The 20,947-nt window shown below is 37.7% G+C and overlaps 1 pseudogene; it reads left to right on the top strand.

The window, feature by feature from the left end:
* The first annotated feature begins 440 nt into the window (after positions 1-440).
* On the top strand, positions 441-20,722 carry LOC150015087 (phosducin-like protein 3 pseudogene; annotated as a pseudogene).
* The last annotated feature ends 225 nt before the right edge of the window (positions 20,723-20,947 follow it).

Below are 20,947 nucleotides of genomic sequence, written 5' to 3'. Positions count from 1 at the left end.
TACAGGGGGATCTGGCGAGATTGCTGGGGAGAGGGGAAAGACCCCAGGTGGCGTGGCGTGTGAGAGCCTATGTTCCTTGGAGAATGGAAGGGTCGGGAAGTGCTGGAGATAGCGGGATTGAAACCTCAGTTCTCGTGAGAGATTTCCCTACCCCGGGTACTAGCATGGCTCGTGACATGGCAGGAGGAAGCTTGCACAGAATATGGAGAGCTGTAAAAGTCACAGCACACATGTACCATGGAGTTTGTCACAGCGCTCCAGGGGAAGTGTAGACCTGCCGGTCTAGCCACTGTTGGCTAGAAAACCCACTCGCCTCCAGAGCCCATAGGATTTGGGAGCCAAAGATTTATTTAAACATAGGGGGACAGAGTGTCACCCCTCCTGGTTCTCACTCGCCCTGCTGGGGGCCTGAGCTCCCAGGCCAGTGGGCCCTGGAGACCATGTGGTCTGGCAGTGTTCCTGGGCCCTTCCCGGGACCAGCAGCAGTGGTGGCATGGGTAACTGGCCCTGCACGGCATGGTCCTGTTCGGCTGGGCGCACGGATGTAAGGAAGAGTTGATGGCCAGAGGGACAGGGTGCAGGTGCTGGGCCTGGGGCAGGACAGGGGAAAGGCAGCACGCAACAAGTAGGGCTCCCGTGAGCACAGGGGCTCCAAAAAGATGCCCGAAGCCAGACTGTTATGGAATAAGCTAAGCACCTGGCTGACTGTGCCACAGCCACCTGCAGTTCCCAAAGGGCAGTATTTTAAATGGGAGAAGGAATTCCAGGCACAGCCTTAAATTAATCTGGTAAAGGGTGGCGGGGTTATTTTTCTTTGGGTGTTTTAGAGGGAATGGGCTCTGAGGTAGAAGCCTGCCATTCTTCTAAAATTGTGTAGCCTTTGAGTAAGTGACCCCTATCCTTTTCACCAAATTTCTGCCTCCAGAGTTTGCCTAATGGGCATCAGGCAGTAGAACCTCACTTACTACTTGGTAACATTATGTGCCTTTTTCTTATTCAAGTTACTTATGCTACTTAAATTGCACTGAAGTTATTCATGGATTAGAGGAGGATGGTTGCAATAAGTTCCAATGTAAGTTTCCCTTCTTGTGCTCTGAGGACAGCACAGCTGCAGGCTATGGAAATAATAAGCTAATGCTCTGCATTTCTGTAGCACCTTTTACCCCAGAGGGGAAAAGGGCCCTGTACCTCTCGATGACTTCATTTTTAGAGGTAAGAAAAATAGGACATCACAGTTTTTCTAAGATTAGATACCAAATTATGACTTCACACTCTCTAGCTCACTCACACACAGTTCCTCCAGAGAAAAAATAATAATTATCAAGATATTTTATTTATGTGCAGGTCCAATATTCTTCAAGGTTAAAATAGCATCAAAAGATCCAAGGAGGTCATAGGAAGAATTCATCCATGAGAAACCTTTTGATATCCAGTCCACGTGACACAACAGAAAAGTAAATGCCTTATCCTGTAGGATTTCTTTGAATAATCACCTCCACGGCATGTGAGATGCTACATTAAAATTAAAACCTAAGCACTCTCTCATTCCCAGAACTTCAACTTGTCTTGATTCATTCCTCTGACATTGTCTTACTCTTGATATCCCAGAGCTTCTAATCCTCCTATTTTCATCCAGACTTTCCTTTTTACAATTGATCTTCAACATTATCTTCTTATGTTTAAGCTTGCTGCCTCTTTGAATATGATTTTAATTTTTATGCTTCCTCTGGCAATGCTCTCCCTGAAATCTTGAATAAATCTTAGCATATATAGGTTTTTACTTTCAACATTTATTTCAAAATTATTTTTATTGCAGTCAAAACAGTGGGATTAACTGTATTTAATAAACTATTACCTGTATATATGTATAAGAAATAAGTTATAAGAAATAAAGTTTATTTTGGAACATAGTGTTAATAAAATTAAAGTCGCATTCATTAGTAACATAACTCAACATCCTTAATTTGGTATAAGTGTGATATGTTTTCTTGCTTTCCTGTGTTCTGTTAAACCTAATCTAAAGTGCTTTCTAAAACTGATATGCTAAAATTTAGCTTTATGGTTTTTGCTTATTCTCTGATTCCAAACAAATCTTTTCATAACCTTCTAAGTCAGGGTCCATTTTATCATCAATATCATCCTAGTATGGATCACCAGCCCCTAGTAAATATGTTACATTTTCTTCATAATCCATAGGAAAGTCTTCCCTTCCAAGTAACTTGATATTACTTGAAATAAATTACTATGATTAACTTAAAAAAATTAGTAATTGTTTTAAATAAACCTCCCCCTTCAATAAGGCCCTAGTACTTTCTCTTAAGACCATCCCACCCTAACTTCTGTGACTCAGTGGATTTAGTGCTGCCCTGTGAACCAAAAAGTCACCTGATGGATTCCCAGTCAAGGCACATGCCTGCGTTGTGGGCCAGGTTCCCAGTTGGTGGCGTGCAAGAGGCAACAGATCTGTGTATCTCTCACACATTGCTGTTTTTCTCTCTCTTTCTCCCTCCCTTCCCTTGTCTCTAAAAGTAAATAAATAACATCTTTTTAAAAAAGGCCATCCCTGTGGGTGATAGTCTTATCCAATTGTTTCTGATTTTGAACCTCACAAAAGTTCTTACAAGATGAAAATGAGAAAAGAATGAAAAGAAGGGAAATAAAGATCAAATATCAAATTATAAATAAGCATCTCTTAAGCTAAAATTTCTTTGGGGTTCTCAGGCAGCTAAAAGAACAAAAAATATCATGGGCTTATCTTACAAATTCAAAGATGTCAGGGTCTCCTCCATATAGCTTTATTAATCAAACTTCAACTCTACTATCATCACTAGTATTTATTTTTAACTCACACTTTGTCAGGTACTGACTGTTTCCTGACATGTCTGGAAATGTGGGGTCAACTGGGAAAATTTCCCAAGTCCTCTCACTCATATTTCTCATAGGATCTGGGAAGCTTTCAGCAATAACCTTGGGCTTTACTCTGAGCCTAAATATTCTGCTGAGAACTACAGTTCTTTTTACCTCAAGCAAAGGGAACTCTTTCTCAGGACCCACAGCTAGCAGCTGGTACAAATTATGCTCTCACACATCATGCTCTGTCACTTCTTGTTAATAGAAAATATTTTAGAAAAGTGTAGGCATGGATTCAGTTTTCTTACTATGTGACATGGGGAACATTTCTTCATGTGTAAATTTAGTAATAATAATACTTGCAGATGTGTTATGAGATTTAAATTTTTTAAGTGTATCTGTATGTGCCTAACAAATGCCTGACATTGAGTAGGTCCTAAATATAAGTAATATACTCTGTCTCTAAATGACTAAAGGTGGTACCAAGTTTACTATCATTATGCGATTGATGTCTTCTGTATCCAGCTTTCCGTAAACCAGTGCGTCATCCTTCTATAGAAAGAAAATAATCACTCCATCTAGAGACAACTGTGGAGTCTCAACCATGACAGAGTCCAGAATTGAAGTGTATTACATTTTTCTGAACATTCTAAAGTGGACAATTTAAATGGAAATGCTTGTCTTTCTTCAGCAGATATCTCAGTCCCCTTACACTTCTATTAAATTAGAGATGCATCATTTTTATTTTCGCTCTAGCAAAAATGGAAAGTTGAGTAATCCCATCAAAATTACTTCTGGACATGTTTTCTGCACTTCTAATTCATCTTTCATGGATTTAACTGATCTGAGATCAAAATCTCAAAACAAAACATAATTTTTTTCAAGGTTACAGAATCCAACGAAGCCTTTTTTCCTAACTGCATGATAAATCTGACTGTATGCTGCCTCTCTGGAATCAATCTGACAGTAACTAAAAACAGACTGAGAGAGAAGTAGATTGCACAAGAGGAAGAAACATGAGCAAACCATCATATTTCACTGCTTCTGTCTTCCCTTTTGAAAAGCTGCCAATAAATGAGATAAATGAGTCAGAGTCAACAATAGAGTTCATATTTCCATTTGTAATGACTTAACTTTATCTGACAATCTTTGATTCAATACAAATTGTTGGAAAAAAGGAGCCAGTTGTGTAAGATGCCTTACTTTATTCTTTGAGTCATTTAATATAAATAAAACAATGACAGCAAATTGAATTAGGTTTTCATGTGCTTTGGGGTTAAATAAGCAATTCACTCCAGAGTGTCATCCACCTTTTTTTAACATCTTTAATATTTCATACCTAAATTCTGTAGTCAGCACTGCAGGCATTTGTTGCTTCTGCTGGGAATGTTTCTGTAACATTGATATTTTCTCTTACCACCATGACTCTTTATTTTTTTCTTCTTTTTAAAGTATATTTTATTGCTTGTGTTGTTACAGTAGTCCCATTTTTTCCCCTTTGTTCTCCTCCTCCCAGCACCTGCCTTCCCTTCAGCAAGCCCACCCACCTTAATTCACGTCCATGGATCACACATATAAGTTCTTTGGCTTCACCCTTTCCTATATTATTCTTAACTTTTCCCTGTCTATTTTGTATGAACCAATTATGCTTCTTAATCCCTGCACCATTTTCCCATTTCTGCCTCTCGTCTCCCAGTTGATAACCCTCCAAATGATCTCCATACCTATGATCCTGTTCCTGTTCTGGTTTGCTTAGTTGGATTTTGTTTTCATTTTTTAGATTCAGTTGTTGATAGCTGTGAGTTTGTTGTCATTTTAATGTTCATAATTTTGATCTTTTGCTTAAATAGGTCCCTTTAACATTTCATAAAATAATGGCTTGGTGATGATGAACTCCTTTAGCTTTACCTTGTCTGGGAAGCAATTCAACTGTCCTTCCATTCTAAATGATAGCTTTGCTGGATAGAGTAATCTTGGTTGTGGGTCCTTGATTTTCATCACATTGAATACTTCTTGCCAGTCCCTTCTTGTCTGCAAAGTGTCTTTTGAGGAATCAACTAATAGTCTTATAGGCACCCTTTTGTAGATAACTCTCTGCTTTTCTTTTGCTTCTTTTAAGACTCCCTCTTTACCTTTAACCTTTGGCATTTTAATTATGATGTGTCTTGGTGTGGCCCTCTTAGGGTCTAGCCTCTTTGGGACTCTCTGTGCTTCCTGGACTTGTATGTCTATTTCCTTTGCCAAATTTGGGAATTTTTCTTTCATTATTTTTTCACATAAGCTTTCAATTTCTTGCTCTTCCTCTTCTCCTTCTGACACCACTATGATTCAGATGTTGGCATGTTTAAAGTTGTCCCAGATGTTCCTATGCTGCTCCTCATTTTTTTAAATTCTTGTTTCCTCATTCTGTACTGATAGACTTATTTTCTTTCTTATGTTCCCAATCATTTATTTGAACCCCAGTTTTCTTCCCTTTACCATTGGTTTTATGTGAATTTTCATTTGTTTCATTTAGCATAGCCTTCATTTCTTCCCTTATGCATTTGCCATACTTAAGCATATCTGCCAAGCCTGTGAGCATCTTTATCACCAGTGTTTTGAACTCTATGCCTATTAGGTTGGCTATTTCCTCATCTGCTAGGTTGGCTATCTCCTCATCGCTTAGTTCTATTACTGGAACCTTGATCCATTCCCTGTTTTGGGCCATACTTTTCTGTCTCCACATCTTGACTGGATCCTGTGTTTGTTTGCCTCTGTGTCTTAGGTAGAGCTGTTGCTCCAGTTACATCATAAGGGGCAGAGCCTTAGGTATTTGTCAGTACAGGATGACCCGTTTTACCACATTGTGGTGCTGTGTGGAAGGGGGGGTCTGAGAAGGAATAATGCTGCTTGCCCAGCACTCACCCCTTTTCCAGGCACTTCTCCCACTTCCATATAGGACTGGCACCTCTCCAGCTGTTGCTCTGTCCATGGTTCCCAGAGTGGGTGGGTCTGTGGATGTTCTATGGCCGTGGGGGCCCTCTAAATAAGTGTACTCTACTACTGAAAGGCTGGCAGTTTCTTCCTCCGCCCAACCCCCACTGGTTTGCACAGTGAGAAGCAATGAGGCTTTATTTTCCTCAGAGCTGGAACCATGAGCTGTGCAGTCTGATCTGATGCTGAGAGCACTCTCCAGCTGTCCTTCCTGACATTTTAAAATGTGTGACTGTGGTTTCCATCAGCCTGCCACTGCTGCTGCTGCTGCCACCACACACCATGTCCTCTCTGCCCAAGCTCCACCCCTCCTACCTTTCTGGATGTGTATTCATTCTTTATATCTTTTTTTGTTGGACTTCCATGCAGCTAAATTTTCTGGAACTTCTGGTTATCTCTAGTTTTGAGGTAGTGTATTCCTTCTTAGTTGAGGAGGGAGATGCAGCATGTCTGTCTAGGCTTCCATCTTGGCCGGAAGTCTCCCACCATGACTCTTACATAGTACATACACGGAATGGAACATCACAGCTATGTATGACTCACTTCTACTTTCTCTATCCTGATATTATCATATGTAATACTTCTAGATTCTTTTTCTAAAACACAACCTTGGTAAACCTCTACCACAAAACTGTTCTTGTAAAAAGGCTTCCAGTCTACAGCATTCCAACACCCCCTCTACCCTCCACAATACTTCACTATACAAACCCTTCTGTTCAACCTACTTGGTCTTCTCACTGCTACCCAATCATTCATGAGTATGTATCATGATTTATGCTGTGGCCAGTCCTTATAACTGAAACACCTCATCCTTATTATCTTCTTTTATAATAAAGGTTTTTGAGAGTTGGGAGAAACTGTTCAGTATACTGTGTTTTCTTAGATATACTGATTTTGGATTAATACCCTAAAGAAATGGTAGAGTAGGCAGCTCCAAGCCCTAATACTCTTAAAAACATCAAAAGGCAAGCAGAAGTCATCAAAAGTAAATTTGTCATTACAGATATACAATTGTCACCTAAAGTCCAGGAGGAATAGCTAGGGAAATTTTATTGGGAAAATAGGATATTTGAAAGAAGTGTTTAGGCCATCAGGTATATGAAAAGATGTTGAACTCCACTAGCTGCTGCGGAAATGCAAATCAAAACTACAATAAGATACCATCTCACACCTGTTAGAATAACTGTTATCAACAAGACAGGTAAAAACAGGTTGTGGAGAAAAAGAAACCCTCATTCATTGCTGTTGGGAATGTAAACTGGTACTACCACTGTGGAAAACAGTATGGAGGTTCCTCAAAAAACTAAAAACAGAATTACCATATGAACCAACAATCTCCCTTTTGTGTACCTACCCCCACCAAAGAAACTCAAAAACATGTATCCACAGTGATATATGCACCCTAATGTTCATTGCACCATTATTCAAAGTGGCCAAGACATAGAGACAACCAAAGTGTCCTTCAATAGAGTATTGGATAAAGAAGATATGGTACATATATAAGAAAGAATGAAATACTATCATTGGCAACAACATGAATGGACCTTGAGAATATTATACTAAGTGATATAAGTCAGCAAGAAAAACCAAAGGACCATATGTTTTCGCTCATATGTGGGATATAAAACTGAAACTCATAGACACATACAGACAACCATATGGTGATTACCAGAGGAAAGGGAGTGGGAAGGTATTAAAGGGTAAAAGGGGCCAAATATATGGTGACAGAAGATTTGATTTTGGGTGGTGGGCACACGATGCAATATATAGACCATGCATCATAGAAATGTACACTTGAAACCTCTATGACACTATTAACCAATGTCATCCCAATAATATTTAAAAAATAAAAAAAATAAGTGTTCATATAAAAAATTTTGAAGTCATGCATTTTCGTAGGGTAAGAGACATGTTCAGAACAGACTGCAAGCTTTCAGTTTGGACTAATCCCTAGGCTAACTGACAGCCTGCCTAAGCATTGGAGTGCCCAAGCAGAACTAGTCTGTATAAACTGGAAGAGTTGTTTTCTTTCTGTTTCGCTTTTCATTTCTTAGCATTCAAGAAAGTCTCTGTCAAATGATTAGGACACAAACTAAAGGAATAGAGACTTCTTTTATCAACAGCATAAGGAATACAATCTTTGCAAAACAGTTTGAAAAAGTCACTAAACAAATGGACTCCTCCAGCCTTAAATGGAAAAAAAGAAAAAAAAGGCTAAAAGCAAACTCTGAGAATGGGAAGAATCTGACTTCCGGAGTAACTGGAATTATAATAATAATAACTCATTACAATATTCAAATATCACATGTTAATAAAGATACAAAACATTCTCAGGAAGCCAAGGTATCAGCATTACTTGAAAAGATTTTTAAAATAACTGTCTTAAATATGCTCAAAGTGCTGAAGAAAAACACAGAGAAATAACTAAAGGAAATCAGAAAAGTGATATATGAATGAGAATATCATAAAGACAAATTGTGAAAGGAACCATTCTAAAGCTTAAAAGTACAATAACTGAAAATGAGAAGTCTAATAGAGAGATTTAAGAGCATATATGAGCTAGCAAAAGAAAGAATAACAGAACTTGAAGTTAGGCAACTAAAATTATTTTTTCTTGGGAGCAGTAAGAAAAAAAGAATGAGGAAAAGTGAACAAAGCTTCAGGGACATGTAGGATGCCACCAAAGAGATCAACATAACCATTATTCAGGTTCCAGGAGAAAAAGAGAGAGAAAGCGCAGAAAAAAATATTTGAAGTAACAATGGCTGAAAACTTAACTAATTTGAAGACATAAATTGACAAAGAAGTGAACTAGGTCTTTGGATCAGTGCTGTCTATATATTTTTGACACAATTACAGTCATGTATCACACAATGATACATTCTGAGACATGCATTATTAGGTGATTTTGTTTTTGTGCAAAACGTTTTTGGAAATTCTAGATAAGGTATGACAATACTCCAGTTCATCTTGTTATTCATACTTTTTGTGTATACATTCTGTTTACTCAACCTGATTAAAAGTCCTTAAAGAGTAACAATTGCTTTGTCTCATGAAGTGACTAGACATGATTACAGAATTCGTGCTATGGAATGAGTCAGAGCCATTAAGCTGGGGGACAGACATGGCTGCAATACTTAAGAAGAATAGAGAATTCAAAAATAAGGTAGCAGCAAACAAGCAGTGGTTTGCATGGGTAGGGTCATAAATTGTAAGTGAATGTCTTGGTCAGAGTACAGTGAAAGGAATGTGAAGCAAAACTCAGAGTTGCCAGATTTCAGGAAAGCAGTTGATGTCAAAAAAAATCTAGCATGGTGCAAGGAACCTGTTATGGTTCAGGGTCCCAAGTCATAAATATTGTTTTTCATAGCTTAGGCCAAAATAGTAATGGGGGAGGAGGAGAAGTAAGATACTGATCATGAAGTTTCTGGGGATGTTACCAAGATCTAGACAGGAGCTTTAGGTCAAAATCTCAGTAATAAAATAAGAACAAAACAAACTTAATTAGCAGCAAGAGTATCTTGTTTTTAAGCCACAAAATAATGAACTTAAGCTCCTTAAAACTTTTTGGTTTAATTTTCAGAGTGTTCCCTAAAAAATTAATATGAGAATGAACCTATACATTGAGTGTTCTTGCTGTGCTGACAGGAGGTATGGAGCACTAGTAACCAGCTGGGTCTTGACAGAAACTTTTGCTCTTTAAAGTCTTCTAGAGTATTTAATAGCTGCTCAATAAATAAACACAAATGAGATAATAAAAGTGATCTGGACCTCACGTTTCTATCCACACTTTCAAAATTCCTAATTAAAAAGCTCTGCAACTTCTTAACATTACTTTTTGACACCCTTATGAGAAAACCGAAGAGAGGAGACAGTTTTTTATTAGCAAAAGTGCTTAACTTCACTCTATAATAACATAGAAAAAACTATTAATTTTTATATGTGTTCAGGTTTAAGAGTCTGCTAAAAATAGGTCCTCCTGATTTTCATAAATAGATGACATTTTTATAGAAAAAAAATAAACTTCAATTAAATGCAAAACAAAAAATAATCTCTGTGTAGCATAATTTCTCTATAAAACTTACAGGACTTTATGACTGGGATTTTAGCCTAACTTAATACATTAAAAAGTCTGACATAATGGAAATTAAGGAAATAGACAAGATGTTAGAGGTATTGTAAAAACATATGAGACATAAACTTTCCAATCAAGATACATAAAATTTTAATAAGAAAATAAGGTATAAAAAACACACATATCCCAAATATACAATATAAACTACATATCTTAGACAATTTCATCATTTGTTCTATTTCTGGCCATGTTAATGGGGCTATCTGGGCTCTCCCCAAAGTTTATTTACATATAGAGGAATTTGATAAGAAGTGAAAATGATGAATCACTTTAAGATTTTCAGGCACAGGACTTCTTTGTAAATATTGTGGATTAAACACATCCATTTCCTTTGACTCCCTCCCAAAAATCCACTAAAATAATAATAACATGATTAGGTTTAAGATATAAGCACACAAAATCAGGGAAAATAGAAGACAAGCCTACAATAACAAAAATATGGAATCTGAAATGAGATCTGAAAAGGAAAACATCAGAAATGGTACAGAATAACTTAATTTACAATTAAAAATGTCCCCCAAATCTCAGAAACTGTTGACACAGCAAAGTGGAGGGAAAATGTCTAAAATTAAAGGATTTTTGAAAATTGGCTTGAAGAATCAAGACCCTCTCTCTTTCTCTACTCTGATAAACTAAATAACTGCACCTCCTTCACGCTCACAGAACTCTGGAGGAATTTTTTTAGGGGGTGGTCCTTGAATTATAATAGAATATCATGACAAGAACAGAAGAAATAAACAAATAGATGTAAATTGGGTACAGAACTTCTGGCCTCTTACTCTCACTTGAATGTTGGAAATAAGACTTTTAACTTCCAAACATAAACTGGAAACTGCCTACATTAAGATTTAACCAGGACAACAGAGCACTCACCTCTACTCCATCACCAGGCTAACACCAAAAGAAAACAACAGCAGCCTTCCACTGGGGAAAAAAACAAGAATATGGAGAGAAACCAGGAAAATTGAGATAAAGGCTCTGAAAAAGACCCCCATAATAAGAACAAGGCAATGATAAAGAAATTTAAAGCTGGTGGTGCACTGCACATAGCCATAACAGCAATAAAACACAAATCAAATTAATATCCTGACTATATGAACACAATATCCCACACAAATTGCCCCAGCAGAAAAATGGGTGTACATATCATCACTCATGAATACTAGTAACCTCAGTCTCTGCTCCTCTACACACTATGTTTAATAATCAATAAGAAATTATGAGACACACAAAAAGCTAGAAAAAATAATCAATTGTTAAAGGAAAATTAAGCAATAGAATGAGACTCAGAGATTATCTGTATAACATATTTACTAGAAAATTTAAAATAACTATGATTAATATGTTATCTAATGGAAGGAGCAAACAACATGCATGAATAAATAAGAAATTTTAGCATGAGTAGAGAGGAAATATAAAGGATAATAAAAAAGCAAATAGAAGTGCTAAGGGGAAAAGTTGCACTGTTACAGAGATTAAGAATGCCTTCAATTGGCTTACCAACAGACTTAACAAAGCCAAGGATGGTCACTAGATATTGTGCAAACTAAAACACATGCATGCAAACACACAGAGAAAGAGATAGAAAAGGAAAGCAGAATAGAGCATCTAAGAAGTTCTGGGACACTATCAAAGAGTCTAACATACATGTAATGGTAATTTCAGAAGAAGGAGACAGAGAAAGAGAGAGGGAAGCATTGAAGAAATACTTTAAGATAAAATGGCTAAAAATTCTTCAGAAAGATTAAAGATATCAAACCACATGTCCTGGAGGCTCATAAAAAGCCCAAAAAGGATTTAAAAATTAATAAAATAAAATTAGCACAGTTAACACACGATACTCAAAATGCTGAACACAAAAGGTATTAAGGGAATATTTAAATTGTCCAGAGAGGAGGCCACATTATATAGAAAAAACAAAGATCTGAGATATATCAGATATCTTGACAAAAACATTGCTTGCCATATGAAAATACAGTGACATTTTTAAAATGCTGAAAGGAAAAAACTGGCAACCATGTGTCTCATGAAACTATCATTCAAACATGGTGAAAAAATAAAAAATGTTCTAACAAACAAGAATTAAGAGAATTCCTTAATGGCAGATGAGAACTACATGAAATTTGAAAAGAAATTTTTCAGGAAAAATAATTGTGACACCAGACATACTTTGATATATACAAATAAATAAGAACCCCATAAAATGGTTAAAATTAAGATAAATTTAAAAGACATTTTTCTATCTCTCTAAAATTATTGATTGTCTAAGGTAAAAAATAAACAATGTGTTGTGGGTTTATGAAATTAAAATAGATATGACAATAGCACAAAGGGTTGACAGGAAATATTGTGAATATACTGTCATAAGTTCTTATACTGAGTATAAGGAGAAATACTATTACTTGATGGTAGACTGTGATTAAAGATACAGTAGTCCCTCTCTATATCACAGTTCTCTTATCATGGCCTCACTGTATCGCGGGATTTAAAAAAATATTATATTTAATTATTTATCATGGATTTTTTTGCTATATCGCAGGCTTTTGCGTTACTATATATGTATGTTGTTAAAATTACCTAGGTTTAAGAGTGTAGAGTATGTTTAAGAACATAAGTAGTGTTTATAAAAGTGTGGAAAAGGTTAATAAGGGAGTGGGAAAGGTTAATAAGGGACTGGAAATGGTTTATAAGTGTGTAGGAAGGATTTATAAAGCCTTAAAATATATATAAATACTAAAATAAATGTAAGGTTTCTACTTCATGATTTTCACCTATCATGGGAGGGTCTAGAACATAATAACCACAATAAGTGAGGGAATACCATATAAGGTCTGTCCAGAAGGTATCCAGCCATGTACTATGAAAAACAGAGATATTTATTGAAGAAGATACAAGATGGAAGAAACATTTACATAGGACAATGACATTTCAGTCCCTTAAAAGTAGGCACCTTGGGACCTCACATAGTTCTCACAATCACCATTAGCTGCTTCATCATATTTTCCTGAATCTCATCCATGGTCTGAAATCTCTTCCCTTTCAAAGGTGATTTTAGTTTTGGGAAAAGCCAGAAGTCACAGGGCTGTAGGGGGTATAAGCCACCTGGGTGATTTAATGTTCCATCAAAAAACTCTGCATGAGATGTGATGCATGAGCATACATGTTGTTGTGATGAATCTGCCAATCACCAGTTGCCCATAGCTGTGGCCTTCTGCATTATCTGAATAGTTTCCATGGCAGAATGTTCAAGCTTAATGCAAAATTTGATGCTGATCCATTGCTTTACTTGCTCAGTTACATTGAACATTATGGCCACACAGTGCACATGCTCACTCAATGACATAAACCACCCCCACTGACTAGTACAGTGAAGTCACCATTGTTCACACATGTGCATTCCAGCCCACTCTCCTTGGCTGCCAGATTACATGAATGTCGTGCCAACTGTTCTCATTATAGTGACAATGGCTGGACTTTTTCTAGATAGACCTTGTTTACACAGGGGTGGGCAAAAGTAGGTTTATAGTTTTGAGTACATGAAACAGCTTATTCTTATATTATTATTTATTAATTATTGTATTACTTTCCTTACAAATAACTGTAAACCTATTGCATACCCTTGTATAATAAACCTAAAAGTAACCATTGCAATAAATTAAATAAGAAGGTAAAAATATAAGTCAATAGTAAAAAAAAATTTTAAATAATCTTTAAAAACATGGGATTCAAATGCAAACCAAAGCAGAAGGAAAAAAAATTAAATCAAAATCTAGCAGTGTGGTAGATATTAATAGTACCATGACAATACTTATTATATATATTCTAAACATATAAATTAAAACCAGACATTGTATGATTGCATTAAAAAATAATCCTGCTGTCTATAAAGGAACCCATTGTTAAATATAAATATTTGGATATATTACAAGTTAAAATATATTAAAAATACAGCATGCACAGATTAATCAATGGAAAGCTAGAGTAACTATACTGATTCAATGTACAATTGAGAACAAAGAGTATTACTAGTAATAAAGAGATATATGACATAATGATAAAGGGCTTAATTCATTAAAAAGGCATTAACTCTGTATTTATGCACCTAAAAATAGTTTCAAAATATATGACTCACTTCTGGCCAAGAAGGAACACAACTACCTCAAAAGTAGAGACACCCAGAAATTCCAGAAAATCAAATTGCATGAAGTCCAGCAAACAAAGATATAAGGAAGAAACACTCATCCAAACAGGTAGAAGGAGCGGAGCCCGGGCGGAGAGGACATGGTGTGGTGCTGGCAGCAGCAGAGGCAGTGGCAGGGTGGCAGAAAATGCAGACACATGTTTTAAAAAGTCAGGAGGGACACCTGGGGAGTGTTCCCAGCTCCTCACCGGACCTCACAGCTCACTGTCCCAGCACCAGAGAAAATCAAGCCTCATTGCTTTTGACTGTGCAAACCAGTGGGGGATGGGGTGAAGGCAGAAACTGCCAGTCTCTCAGCATAGTCTGCTTGTTTAAAGGGCCCCCCAGGTCCTAGAACATCCGCGGATGCACCCACTCTAGGAATGACAGCCAGAGCAACAGCTAGAGAGGCACCAGTCCCATACAGAAGTAGGAGAAGTGCCTGGAAAAGGGGTGAGTGCTAGGAAGGTGGCATTGTTCCTTCTCAGACCCCTCCCCCACATACAGCACCACAACATGGTGAAACAGGTTGCCCTGTACTGACAAATCCCTAAGGCTCCACCCCTTACAATGTAACAGGAGTGACAGCTCTACCTGGGACGCAGAGGCAAACAAACACAGGTACCTATCAGAATGAGGAGACAGAGAAGTATGGCCCAAAAGGGGGAACAGATCAATGTTCCAATGGGAGAACTAAACGATGAGGAGATAGCCAACTTAACAGACATAGAATTCCAGACCATGGTGATAAAGATGCTCACAGGCTTAACAAATATGCTTGAGTATGGCAAATGCATAAGAGAAGAAGCAAAGGCTATGCTAAGTGAAACAAAGGAAAATCCACACAAAACCAATGGCGAAAGGAAGGAAATCAGGGTTCAAATCAATGATTTTGAACATAAGGAAGAAAAAAACAGTCAACCAGTGCAGAATGAGGAAGCAAGAATTGAAAAAAATGAGGAAAACTTCCCAAATTTTGTGAAGGAGATGGACATACATGTCCAGGAAGCATGGAGGATCCTGGGCGAGCTGGACCCAGAGGGGACCACACCAGGATGCATCATGATTGAGATGCCAAAGGTGTAAAATAAAGAGAGGGTCCTGGGGACAGCAAGAGAGAGGTGGAGAGTTGCCTACAGGGGGTGCGTATAGGCCTCTCAGCTGATTTCTCAGAGGACACTTTGCAGGCAGGAAGGGACTGACAAGCAGTATTCAATGTGATGAAAGGCAACCTGCAGCCAGGACTACTCTATCCAGCAAGGCTATCATTTGGAATGGAAGGGCAGATGAAGTGCTGCCCAGACAAGGTAAAGCTAAAGGAGTTCATCATCACCAAGCCATTATTATATGAAATGTCAAAGGGACTTAAGAAAAGGAAGATCAAAACTATGAACACTAAAAAGACAACAAACTCACAACTGTCAACAACTGAGTCTATAAAATAACAACAGAATAGGAACAGAATCATAGGTATGGGGATCATTTGGAGGGTTATCAACTGGGAAAGGGAGGGAGAGAAATGGAAAAATGGTGCAGGGATTAAGCAGCATAATTGATTGGCACAAAATAGACAGGGGGATATTAAAAATAATATAGGAAGGGTGAAGCCAAAGAACTTATATGCACAACCCATGGACATGAGCAAAAGGGGGTGGGATTGCTAGAGAGAAGGGGGGTACTAGGCAGAGGGGAGCAAAGGGAAAAAATGGGGACTACTTTAACAACACAATCAATAAAATATACTTAAAAAAGAAAGAAAGACGTCACAAAAAAAACTAAAGAATATTTTGAAATGAATGATAATTTAAAAATCAATAATTACAGTGGTGGGTTGTAACTAAAGCAGTTCTTGGTGGAAGTTTTGAGCATTATATTCTTATATTAAAAATAAGTCTCAATTTAAAAGTATATGCTTTCATCTAAGTAAGAAACCAGGGAAAGAAGAGTAAAAATAAACCTAAGTAGAAGAAAATTTACAAAGAATATAAATCAGTAAAATTAAAGGTTAAAACAGTAAAGAAAGTTAATGTAATTAAACTTTGGTTCCTATAAATGATGAAGAGTTCTTTTTACATTTTCTGGCTGACGAAAAAAAGTAAAAAACAAAACTCTACTTCATTTGGTGCCCTTGCATTTTTGCTTAATCTTACATGAGTGAAGTTATGCTCCTCACAACCAAACATACTTAACCGGAATAGGGATGGCTACAATATAACCAACCTGGAAAGACACAATTCTATCAAAATGTGAGACTTTCTGTCCAGTTGAAAGAATTCAGGAAGATTGTATATTTAATTAACTTTATTTATTTCATTTAAAACAATATTCAACCTTCATTTGGAGAATGTACAAATACAAATATACTTCTTAATGAACCTGTGTTACATGTTTAATCAGTCCTAAAACAGGTAATGTTGACAGTGAAATACCACCAGAATGTTACCGGTGATTGGATCTCAGTTCAGAAACCTCAGTACTTGAACTTTGGCTAAGAAAGAATTCATAGTCAAAACCCAGACCATAAGAAAAAGTTTATTTAGAAAGTCACAGAGAAAAAAAGAAGTGAGTCATAAAAGAAATGGGCTCAGAAAAGAAGAGATTGGCAAGAAAAACAGGCCTGGCGGAAAGGGGTGTGTGTGGAAAGGCACTGGCCAGAGTGTGTGTGTGTGTGTGTGTGTGTGTGTGTGTGTGTGTGTGTGTGTGTGTGTGTGTAAGATAGACAGAGAGATAGACATTTTCAGGGTGGGGGTTTGTATCCTTTCAGAGTTGTGGCTTCCACTGATTCATCAGTACCAGAGCAGGGGTCATTAGTCTTCACAGTTGGTCCTGAAGTCAGCCATGGCTTTGTCTGGTTTTTCTGTCAGGTTTTGCTGCTTTTCTGGGCCTGGAGCTGAAAAACAACTGAGGCTTAGGTGTTATCTCTAGGGCTTAATGCTTATGGGGTTGTGCAAGGGCTTGTATGGGAGTCATATGAAGCTATTCTCTGACCCTTGTTCCTACCCTAAAAGCATCCAAAGCCACATAAGTGGCAACATGCCAGGGGAAGAAAGGACAGGGGAATATTCCGATCACATGACCAGGCATATGAAAGGTTGGAGGGTGCAGGGGTAGTGAGGTGGGGGGGCTCTAAACTGCATGACCAGCAATATGCTAGGGGAGGAAAGGTCACCATGGGGGTGAGATCCTTGTTTTCCCAGTTTGCCAGTTGGTTGGTACCTGGTGCTCTCTGCCCTGGTGACCTTCTGTACCTAAGCCATTGTCCTTGCTCTGTTTATGTCTATCTCACTGCCTACCACAGTGTTACTAGGGAATTTGATTCTATTAATGTCATTGAAGGTTTATTTTCATTTTCACTGAGGGATTTTACTCCTCTCATCCATGCCTCCTAGTTATAATTGAAATTGAAGAGGCCATTACCTTTATTTCATAAACTCTGCAGACAAAACTAATTTCATACAACTATGTATTTCTTCAATTTATAGAATTACAAATTTTTAAATAATTTAACTAGCCTGGGGAAGAAATACCTACTAAAGTAAAAAAGAAATAAGTCTCATATTTGGTAATGATAGAAGTGAAAATAATCCTAATACTAATCAGGCACCAAGATGTGACAGTCTTTGTAGCATGTCTTAGCAAAGAATAAAAATAGTTTTAAAGTTTTTTTGATTTAAAGATATCAATCCAATTAAGTAGCCAAAAATGCTTCATGTAGGTAAAACCAATGTGAAAGGTAGAAAAAGATTTGTTCAGAGAACAGAGGTAATTTTATTGGGGTGTTTTTTTGTTTTTGGAGTAAAAAAAATGTGTAGAAATAGTTGAACAATTAGATAAAACTAAAAAAACATAGCTTATAATCATTAAATGCTAACCTAAAGTTTTGAACAATATTCTATAATGAGAGCTAATGTTTATTTATTCTCTTTCCTCATGCCAGGTACTGCAATTAATCATTTCAATAACCTCATGAAATAAAGACTATTACTTTAATGTGAACAAAACAAGTTTTAGAGAGGTAGTGTAATTTACCCAAGATATAGCTAGAATTACGATCTGAGGATTTGTGATTTTAAAGTGCTAGTTCTTATCCATTCTAATATATTTCCCAATATCTCCTAATGCACCCAGTTAGACAGAATTAGAAAACTGGAAATTCTAGCTACTTACCTGGGGGCCACTGGCATAGTTGAATTTTATGTCAGTTTGAGGGCATCACAGAGTGTCCACATTAAACATTATTTCTGGGTGTCTGTGAGGGTGTTTCTGGATGAGACTAACAATTGAATTGGTGGACTCAGTACATTACCCTCTCATATGTGGGTAGGCATTATTCAATCCCTTGAGGGCCTGAATACAACAAAAGTTGGAGAAAAAAAGAATTCATTCCTTTTTCTTTCTGCCAGCCTGCTTGAACTGAGACATCTCATCTCATCTTTTCCTGCTTTGGGGCTGGGATTTGCACCTTCAGCTTCCTTGGTTCTCAGGCCTTAAACTTAGACCAGAGTTACAATACTAGCTTTCTTAAGTCTCCAGATGGCAGATGGCAAGTAATTGGATTTCTTGCCTCCATAACCATGTGAGGCAATTCTTCCTCATAATAAATTCTCCTTCTCCCTCATTCTCTCTCTCTCTCTCTCTCTCTCTCTCTCTCTCTCTCTCTCTCTCTCTCTCTCTGCTTTTTCTCCTTCCATCTCTCTCCCTCTCCTTATACACATATGCTGTTGCTTCTCTTTCTCTGGAGAGCTCTAATACAACCTCTTTATCAACTTGCCATTATTTTAATGGCTGCTCTTTTAAATAAATTTGAAATAATAGCCTCATGAAGAAAGGCACTACCATTAATTCTGTTTCTTTTGACATTCACTCCTACTGGGTAGGTGAAAATATTTAAATAGAAATGTATATTTGAAACCTATAAAATGTTATTAACCAATGTCACTCCAATAAATTTAACTCAAAAAAGATTTTTGAGAGCGACCTAGCACCTCACTATTATCTCCTTTGAGGCTAAAACTTAAATTTTCTAGCCTTCGCTTGGGAATTTACTAACATTAAATTAACACTTTCACTTCTGCAAAGCTCCAAATTAAGATTCCATCAATATAAATTTCAGATCACTGATTGAGAAAATCTCACTTGCAAAAATTGTGTGTGCAGCCCTGGCTGTTGTGGCTCAGTTGCTTGGGCATCATCACACAAACCAAAAAATCACCTTTTGATTCCTGGTCATGACACCCGTGTAGTGTCCAGAGTGAGGGAGAGGCCACAGGAAACTCTGAGGCAGCTCAGGAGAGGGTGTGTTCTCGGGTAAACAAGCTAGTGTGGGGCATGAGGACAGATTTCCCTGCCCTGGGGCAGGGTCTCCGCAGCAGGAGGAGGCCTTACACAGAGGCTGGTGAGGGTGACTGGTAGAGGGAAAGCCATCTTACTCCGTTCCAGAACGTGGTGGCAGAGGAAGTTGCTACCTACCAGTCTAACCTGGGAAAAGAATGATATTGGACGGAGAGCTAGACCCTTCCAGAGGGTACAGTTTTGTGCCACTAGGTTTAAATGGAGGGATGGGAGAAACACACCCCTTTTTCTTCCCCTTGCTTGCCTTGTCAGTTGTCGGAGTGCTTGAAGACTGGTGGGCCCTTGAAACCTCATGGCCAGGTGGCAGGCCCCAGGTCCCTGCACCCACGCTGTGTGTGGGAAACAGCAGCAGTGGCTAGTGGTTTGGGCATGTGCGTTCAGATGCGAGGAAGATGCCCAAGCGGGGCTGCAACCAGCAACAAGCTAAGCTGCCTGGATGGTCTTGATGCAGTGGCCTGCATTTCCCAGAGGATGAATTATTTTTTCTTTTTTCTTAATTTAATCTTTATTGTAGTTTTTTTCCATTACCATTTAAGATGGAATGACATCTTACACAAAAAGGGCATCTTGCCCTCAAAGAAAAGTTTGAATGAACTGGAAAAGGAGGCAGAAGAGAAAAAACAACCAGCCCTTCAGCAGTCTGTTGTGAAAACTTATATGACCTTGAACGAACTGAATGATAATGAAGACAAACTTAATGAGGAAGATGAACAAGCTATTGAAATGCACATGCAGCAGAGACTGGCTGAGTGGAAAGTATGATAATTAAACTAAAGAATAAATTTGGAGAAATTTTGGAGATCTCAGAAAAGGATTGTGTTCAGGAAGTTACCAACGCTGGAAAAGACTTGTGGGTGATCTTGCACCTTTACAAACAAAGAATTTCCCTCTGTGCCCTGATAAATCAGCATTTGAGTGGACTTGCAAGAAAGTTTCCTGATGTCAAGTTTACCAAAGCCATCTCAACAACCCGCATACTCAATTATCCTGATAGGAATCTGCCCACAGTATTTGTTTACCTTAAAGGTGATATCAAGACTCAATTTACAAAACTCTAAGTGTTTGGGGGCGTGAACCTGACAAGCAATGAGTTGAAGTGGAAATTGCCTGAGTCTGGAGCAATCAAGACAAACCTGGCAGAAAACTGTAAGAAACCAATTGAAGATGCCTTCCTGCCGTCGGTGCAGTGCTCCGTCCCCATGAGGAGCGGCAGCGACTTCGAGGATGTCTGAGGCTGTGCCAAGGTAGCATGCTGAACTTTCTTGATGTCCCAGATTGTCTGGATTCTTTTAAAAATGAAAAAGTAAGAATGAATCTTTTGGTTTTTAGCCTTTTATAATTATGTTTCAAATCTTATAGATCTCAGAAATACCATTGCTGGGAATCCTATTGAATTTCTTAGAACTTTTTAAATTAATAACATTTTCTTAAAATAAAAATGAGCTGTTGGAAAAAAA

The sequence above is a fragment of the Furipterus horrens genome, unplaced genomic scaffold (assembly GCF_987537825.1).
Source record: "Furipterus horrens unplaced genomic scaffold, mFurHor1.1.pri manual_scaffold_3, whole genome shotgun sequence".
Taxonomy (NCBI): Eukaryota; Metazoa; Chordata; class Mammalia; order Chiroptera; family Furipteridae; genus Furipterus; species Furipterus horrens.
The sequence above is the reverse complement of the archived record's forward strand: the minus strand, read 5'-3'. Positions and strand labels throughout refer to the sequence as shown.